Source organism: Fundulus heteroclitus, unplaced genomic scaffold (genome assembly GCF_011125445.2).
Source record: "Fundulus heteroclitus isolate FHET01 unplaced genomic scaffold, MU-UCD_Fhet_4.1 scaffold_53, whole genome shotgun sequence".
Lineage (NCBI taxonomy): Eukaryota > Metazoa > Chordata > Actinopteri > Cyprinodontiformes > Fundulidae > Fundulus > Fundulus heteroclitus.
The window spans coordinates 163,462-172,129 of record NW_023396956.1 but is presented as its reverse complement, the minus strand read 5'-3'; the positions used below and the strand labels follow the sequence as shown (position 1 = coordinate 172,129).

General features: G+C 41.9%; 1 long non-coding RNA gene across 1 annotated transcript; it reads left to right on the top strand.

Moving 5' to 3' along the window:
* Positions 1–549: 549 nt before the first annotated feature.
* On the top strand, positions 550–7,721 carry LOC118561007. The gene is made up of 2 exons (XR_004929716.1): positions 550–950; positions 6,667–7,721. It is a non-coding gene; the product is annotated as an uncharacterized LOC118561007 (long non-coding RNA).
* The last annotated feature ends 947 nt before the right edge of the window (positions 7,722–8,668 follow it).

Below are 8,668 nucleotides of genomic sequence, written 5' to 3'. Positions count from 1 at the left end.
CCAGAATATGTATTTATATAAGCAATACTTGATTTTTGCTCTTTTAAAGCAAAATTAGATTGTACTAAGGACTGTTTTAATATATGATGAATATATGGAATGGGTCCATATATCATCCCATTTATGGTAACATAAAATTTCCCATTTTATGTTACCACTAAATTCTTTTGTATATATATTTTATCTTTACAACAATAACAAGCAGGTCTTTGTAATTTGTGTTTTCTATGTGTGTAAAATGAGAAGATTGTTTGCATAAATGATGGAGGTAAATATTAAGGCTGAAGCTGATCCTGAACATGGTGAAAGGACACCCAGGACTTGTGCCATTAATAGCCAAAGCAAAAGGCTGGATTAACTGGTGCACTGCAAAAGCTGAGGCGATAAAGCGTCCGACCCTTAATGCTTATTAGACCGTCTGTAACTTCCACCTGATTGAACCAAAATAATCACACTCACATTGTCTTCAGTCCACCATAGCAGGTCAGTTTTTAGTTAAAGGTTTTAACTGGAAAAAAACAAACATTAAAACTACGAACAAACAAAAGTCTTTGGTCTGCTGTAAAACTCCATGTTCAGCTAAAAACAGAATTTTATTGGTCAGTCAGCATCTGGGTACTTTAGGAATAATCCACCAATGTGACAGAGCACATGCAACACTGTGCAGCGTATGGATAGCATGTTTAGGACTGGCCACTGTCTGCAGAGCAGGTCCAGACAGACTCATTGGTCCAGCTGCAGCTGGTGGCGTGTCGGTGTTGAGCATCAGCTCTTGTGTTGGCAGCTGTCAGTCTGTCTCCACCTGCCTGTGTGCTGGATGGACTCTTTAGACTGTGGCAGGTCTTTAAACCGGCTGTTTGAAAGCTGGTTTTCTTGATCAAAGCAGCAGCAAATGTCATATGGATATATCTTTTTAGACTTCAGAACTCCAGAACATATATTTCCAAAAGGTGAGTGGAACTCCTTTGTGCTTTATGTACAACACGTTAAATCTGAATTTATTGTCCTATTTGTATTTAGTTTGCAATGACCTGGTCTTTGTGTTTCTGTTACTAACTGCTCTTCTGGTATAGTTAGTATTGAATGAAGTGCAAAACTTTCACTTTAATCTACATTTGATTAGAAAATCAGCAACCATCTCCTGTTTTACAGCATGTTGCCCAGCAGGTGCTGCATATCCTTCTTTATTATCTTGTCATGCTTGATTGCTTGTAAATCCCTAGTGTGCTTGACTGAAGGCGCACTAATGTCAGTGGGAAAGCCCCCTAATGGGGGCGTCAATCAGGCAGCCGTCGCCACTGAGCCAAAGGAAAACATGTTGGAAACATGCAGCGTGTCAGAGGCTCATTAAAAAACGGAGCAGCATTTACACCGCTGCTGAGAGGAACACTAAATCACTGTGCTCCCTGCGGGCGCTGAGTGGAGGGAGTCACCATTCTGCACACACCAATGGCTCTCTGTGTGCAAGACTGTGTTGCTATTCTTGAAACTGGCAGCAAGAACAAATACACCAAAAATGGCATTCAGTATTTTTTTTATTTTTTGACGACAGCAAAACAGTTTGGAACGTTTTCTTGGAAATTTGCTCAGTGTTAAATTAAGAGGAATTAGCTATAAGGGCTGAGAACATGCCTGATAGCAGGAAGTTCCAGCATATGTCCAAATTTGTAAAACCACATCTTAAAAGTTGTGGTTGTTGGTAGGATGAGAAGTGCTGATCTTATCTAACTCAACCGGAAAGGGAATTAGTGAAGTTCCCAAAGACCAGGCTGTTCCTCCTAAAGTCTGACTGAGCTTCACTTAAAGGTAAATCGCTCTTAAATAAATATTTACTGACTTTTTAGATGTTTTATCATGTGGAGGTTGATCTTTAAATTTTATCCATGAAGAACAAATATAAGTAATTGATTTCAGTTCAGTAAACTACTTTATACTGAACAGTTCTTTTACATTTCTACCACCTTGTTTATCCTAATGTTCTTCTCAACAGTTAAAACAGATAAATGTGAGCTCTATGAATGAAACTGAAAGAAAAACATGGGCATGATTTTTTAAAATAAAATCAAAAAACATTTTTGAGATACAGCAGTAGAAAATGAAGTAAATTGCTGAAGACAGTTTAATTTTGGGTTACAAAACCACAGGTTGATGAGCCATCGACATGCTCCATTTAATGCCAACTTGTATTTTATTTTCTGGGTGCCTGCAGAATTTCTAATTGCAACTGAAATGGTGACAAAAAAAGATTTTCAGGAAGTCAAAAAGCTGGAGACAGGTAGGACTGAAGAGAGGTCCAGAGAGCTGGAGACATGCAGGGGACTGAAAACAAACAAAAAAACACTAAGGACCACACAATCTCTACAGATCCTATCTGAGAATAATCTGATCCATTTCACTCCAATACCACTAATTCTTTAATATAAACGATTCCCTGAGGAAACACTTGTGTAAAACTGTGCAGCCAGACAGTCTTCAGCAGGCCTGCAGCTCTGATACAAACCACATGGGATTGCAGACACACAGCCGCAGTGAATTGTATCATTGTAAGGCTGCTAATAGCCTCCTCCTTACACACATTTAATGCATTTCGGGGGTGCCCGGATGAATGAAGTAAAATAGAGCCATTCAACTGTGCTTGGGTAGCACCGTTAAACATTCATGCAGGTTAAACACACATTAACTGCAGGGAGATTCTCTGCTTTCCAGGCGTAGAACAATCTTCATATGAGAGGTGTACATATTCACATAACACACACACGGGCAACAATCATAGGCAAAGTTAAAGAAAAGACAACATGCATGTCAAGGCACACACATAATGAGCCACATATTAAAAGCAGGTTAATATGTGAGTGCACAGACTTGGAACAAAAGTTATTCTATAAAGGGTTATAAATGAATGTAATCACAGAAATCTGAACATTGAGGTCTGCAGCAATCTTAAGAACATTGAATAAAGTGGATCCTGGGCAGAATTACTAACATAAATATAAAAGAGCTGAAATTTACAGTGTTTACTGCTGCAGGTAACCAATACAATGTTTCCATGAATCCACAGTATGAACCCCATACTCCGAGTTTGGTGTTTAAGTTAATTCATTCAAACCCCCCCCCCCTGCTTCAGCCACATCTTCCCTGCCAGATCACCTCTTTTCTTCTCATCCGGTGTGATGTGCCCTTCCTCTACCAGATCCTGTATGCTCAGCTAGTTGATGCCCTGATAAAAAGTCTGTGATGAAAACCCCTGATGAGATGAGTTTACTATGTGGATCAAGTTAGATGCAATGACAGGCTGGGCGTTAAGGAAGGTTGTAGCTTTTACAGTTGGGTAGCTGAAATGTAGTAATTTTCTCTGCATTTCTGTTTGAGCATAACATTGGTACTGGACTTGGTGTGGAAGATTAATTTTCTTCGCAAAGAAGTTGGCAAATTCATTGCAGGTCCTGGTAGAGTGGAGCTCCGGTGGAACAATAACAGGAGGGTTTATGAGTCTGTGGTGAATAAAGCGCTAGCATTTTTATTTTGTTTGGTTATTATTTCTGCAAAGAATTTTTCTCTTGCATGTTTTAGTGATGAGTGATAGCTTTGCAGCCTCTGTAGATTTCATAATAAACGTGAAGGCAGGTTTCACGCCATTTCAGCCCTACAACAAAGTTTTATTCCACATGTCAATGAGGCATTTCTCCATGGAGATTTCTTCCTCCCAGAGATGACCTTAACTTTAGTGGGAGTAATGGAAAGTCTGAAATCTTAGAATGGAAATTATCCAAACTCATTCAATTCAATTAAATTAAATTTATATATTTCGAATTCATGAAACATGTCATCTCAAGGCACTTTCCAAAGTAAAAAAAATTCCTCTCTAAAGCCGGGCATACACTGTACGAGTTTTTGCCCTTTTCGGGCCGATTCTTCAGTCATGCGAGTAATTTTTGGATCAGGCCGAATTTCAGCTTGATCGTGCTCCTGCGTCGTGTCGTGTACAGGCGGTAACGAGGGCCGATCGGCCTCTCATGACCACCTCCTGATCACGAATCGGACGGTCGGTTGAAAATCAAACATGTTTGAAATTCAGTCGGCCCTCGTGAGCGATGGTGAGCGCCTCCTGCTGTTGAAGCAGAGCTACGAGCCGATTTCCCCCAACCTGGCGCACTGCGCACGCACAAACAGGTAAATTCTTCTTCGTCTTCTCAAACGAAAACATAGGAGTGGAGAGAAGCATGACGGCAGTATGTGTGACATGGAGTCAAACTACGGAGGAGCAACTCTTGGAATTTTCAAATCAGCGCATTTTGTTCTAGTAAGTCTCATATTTAACAGTGAGCATCGACACTTCCGCCTTTTTCTTCTTCTGTTTACGTTTGGCTTCCGGGTAGACGAGTCCGATTAGCGCCTTCTCTCTACGGGGCTGAGTCCGACGTGTGGTTTTCATACGTTCTGTGTGAGCACTGCGGTCGCATCAGAGCGTCGGGACATACAGTGTGAGAACACATATGGTGAGCGGTGAACTTTTAAACCTCGCGGTTCCGTCGTACAGTTTGAGATGTATATAAGTACCACGACTGAAAAACTCGTACAGTGTACACCCGCCTTAAGGAAACCCAGCAGGTTGCATCAAGTCTCTCCAAGCAGCATTCACTCCTCCTGAAAGAGCGTAGAGCCACAGTGGACAGTCGTCTGCATTGTTGATGGCTTTGCAGCAATCCCTCATACTGAGCATGCATGAAGCGACAGTGGAGAGGAAAACTCCCCTTTAACAGGGAGGAGAACCTCCAGCAGAACCAGAACCAGGCTCAGTGTGAACGCTCATCTGCCTCCACCCACTGGGGCTTAGAGAAGACAGAGCAGAGACACAGAAAGCACAGAAGCTCACATTGACCCAGGAGTACTTTCTATGGTAGAGAAGACAGAGCAGAGACACAGAAAGCACAGAAGCTCAAATTGACCCAGGAGTACTTTCTATGTTAGATGGTAATAGTGGATGATCTGGTCTGGTAATAGTGGATCATCCCCTGGATGATGTCACATAATCATAACCTCTGAAAATAAAAGCGAAATAACGATTGTAATTCTATATTACACAACCTCAAAGCTTCAGGAACCTAATTTCCCTTACATTAAGCCAAATTAATCCCTTTTTACCTTTTATCATAAGTTATATTTATTTTGAATTAATTTGAATTATTTTTCAGTCAAACAATGTTAACCTTCCCCTGTTTTTCATTAACTGGACCTTTAATCTTAAATGATCTGGCCCAAACTTAATTTAAAAAAATGCTTCTGGCCAGGAAATCTTTGAAATGTATTTATGTCAGAGCTGCAGTCTCTGGACATAAATTAACATTTTTGAAACCGTGGCGTTAATCGTTTAACCGACTGAGGCACAGAATCACAAACCAAACATTCAACATGTAACACGCATGCAGGCCTGCTTTTCTTTGCTCTTTTTACTCATCTGTGGTCTTTCATTTCTCCAAATAGCTTGACTCCGTAAATACCAAATTTAATGCAACTATTTTGAATCATACGCGTTTCTCTTTCTAAAAATTCAAATTGCACAGAATTTTACGATCTGTTTAATAAGGATTCATTTCTTTGTGTCGCAGACACCTGGACCGCTGTTCCTATTTAAATATTTTACATCGATTTCCACAGTAAATTCGACAGGTTAGCCACCGTGGCTAAGAGGAAGTGTTCCCCTTAAGGTGTCCCCAGCACAACGACAATGCACCTTGTAGTTCCACTATGTGTTATAAGAATTATTATTCTGAAGTCACTATGGCCTCACACCACTTGGACATAGGAGGCCTGGAGACCTGATGTCTATGTATAAGATCCACTGTTTGCTGATTGCAAGGCCTAATGCTGCAGCTGCTGAGGGATACTGATTAATTATGATAGACTGTCTTTGTTTTGTCTCATGGGAAGGCCACGGTGCAGTATTAGGGGAAGCCCGAAAAGCGAGGCAGGCAGAGACAGGGCAGACAGAGACTGCAGCGGAACCGAGGGGTGCGATTACTTTCCAACTATGTGAATCTCTGCTCTGTTTCTCAATAAAAGTGCTGGAACGTCATACCACCGTCTCGTCATTTGGTAAAGATGGGAACTCAGTTACTATTGTTTAATATTCCACCCAAAACTCCCATAACACTATGTCACATATATATTTATTTTTTATTTATCTTTTTTATATTGTTTTATAATGGCCCGTTTCTATTTGTCTTGACATATCCACAGATAAGCCTATTTTAAGGGTCTTTAAGAGACCTTTAGGGGCCATTCAAACCTTTATATCCGCCCACGGCTTGGGGCTTCCCATCAAAACTAAGTTGTTTTTGTACAGAAACAACCCAGCTTTGATTAAGAATGTTAGAAAATTAACCTCCAAGCATATGTCAGAAAGGCAGCTTTAATATTTTATATGGATAATGTTGTGCCATATTACCGCCATGATGAATAATTGATGTCAGATTGAATTCTGAACAGTAGTATGGAAAAGTTAACAAAAGGAATTCCACCTTTGCTGCAAACATGGGACCCTTACTGGCACAAACAAGAGAGCCAGCAAGGACGGCCCCTCTCTCTCAGCAGGGTGCTTCTGTAAACACCCCACAGATAAAAGGTCAGAGAACTTCTGACCACCCTTCTCTTCAAATTCTTCTTTAGACTCCAAGCTGCTCGGACCACCCCTCCCTGGAGCAGACCAGGAAAAAGCTACTTCGGACCACGGGCCCTGGCCGGGCCTGACCGACACACAAGCCAGCACCTGGGAGAAAATTCTCGTCACCCTGGGGACATGTCTGGACAAATCAGAGTTAAGTCTGCTGTCTTAACCTCAGCGTGAGGAGCAGGAGGAAGAAATCCTGCCACGCCAAAAACAGCTTTGTTTATTTCTCCTCAGTCTTTACAGGGAAGTGAACCCCAGAAGGAGCTGGAATGCCGACAAAGGGCCCGCTTTGGAATGTGAGGAGAATCTGCTTAAATCAGACTGCATCCAGGTTAGAGAACATGGCAGAGACCAGGCCTCCGACCCCGACCACATGTTGCTGCAGAGCTAAGCGCTAGCCAGCTAAGAGCAAACCAACAACTTTCCTGCTTTTAAGTGCTCCTTCCTCGGATGGCCAAAGTGGACAAAACTCACACGAGGCAAATGACAGGTGTGGCAGAGGGACCCAAAATGGAAAGTTTAAATGGTTCATTTGGAAAATGTTTGTAAACCGTTTGCACACGGTGTCTTTGAACAAAGGGGCTAACGGAGGTAGCTCATTGCTAGCATTCGGTACCATGTCATTGTCGAGTGTGTTTTTATGGTTATAACAAAGGTTATCTCCACAAGGGTTTCATATATTGATGGGACATTAATGTTTACCTTATCCAGCCCACTCATTATGACTAAATATAATGAGCGGGCCGGATCAACTTTATAAAGTCTTTAAAGTTGATGCCGAAAACCCGCTAGCCAAAATGATGTTAGCTTTGTTAACATCCGGTTCCGGACATGCAAAGGAGCTTGTTTTAAAGTATAACGCTTGTTGTTTCGCTCCGCCGTCGGCCGATAGAGCTATGAGCCTTATTCCCGCATTAATATTGAATATTAATGTCAGTTTAAACCTTAACCTTATTTTCTTTGAGCAGCTGCTGGCCGTAATGTCATCTTCTGTGTTGTCCCTCAGCAAAAAATAATAAAAAAGAACCACTCCCAGGTTGGGTGGAATCACCAATTTGTTAAGAATTGACTACATCCAGTTGCGGTTCTCCCAGGTTTTTTACCTGACAAAAGTGGTATATGGTGGCTGAGGCTGGCAGATGGTAACTGGTGAGGGATCCAGAGTGCGCCTCAGCAGACAGGAGGGAAGAGATAGATAACCAGAGGAGGGTAACCAGCGGAATCCAGGGAGAGGGTCTCACGCCCGGCTTGGTAACACCAAGTGGGTATGAGTGGAGTACTAGAGCAACATCTGAGTGTCGGGGATTCCTGAGACGCTGGTTCTTCGAGCGTGATGTCGAGGCGGGTGAGTACACCAAAAACATCAACTAAAAAAAAGCAGGAGACTCGAGGTTAGGAAAAGATTCAAGGTTCGAAAAAGGTCTTACAGGTACAGGAGCTTGGTCAGGGGCCACGTCGTACCACAACTGGCTTAAGGCTCTGGCGTCGTCCATCTGTCTGCGCTCACCTTAAGAAACCAGATGACGCTGCTCCGAAACGAGACGCAGGTGTGGACCACGCCCCCCAGCCAACTAGAACCACCTGTGGAGCAGATAAAGTATCTGTGATACTTTATCAGCTGGTTCTGCTGTTCTTTTTCTATCTCTCTTTGCAGGTGTAGAAGCAGACTCGGAGGATGTTATCTTGTTCTTTCTTTTTCCTCTATTTTTGTCACCTTTCCTCCATTTTAGCATTTTGTCTCATCTTTTTCTCTTCATTTCCTTCTCTTCTACCTATTCCTTTTTGTGGCCATTTAATGTGAAATAGTCCCAGAATAGTATCCAATAAAGATGTTTTACATATGCAGAGCACTATAATGAAAGCAGTAAGGCTCCACCTGTGAAAGTAAATCTGTTGAGCTCTCTTTGGCATTAGGACAATAATTTTAATGCGACACTCCCAGACAGGAAATGTAAATAAATGTGTGTAGAGAATTGTATAAAACATGAATTTAAAATCAAA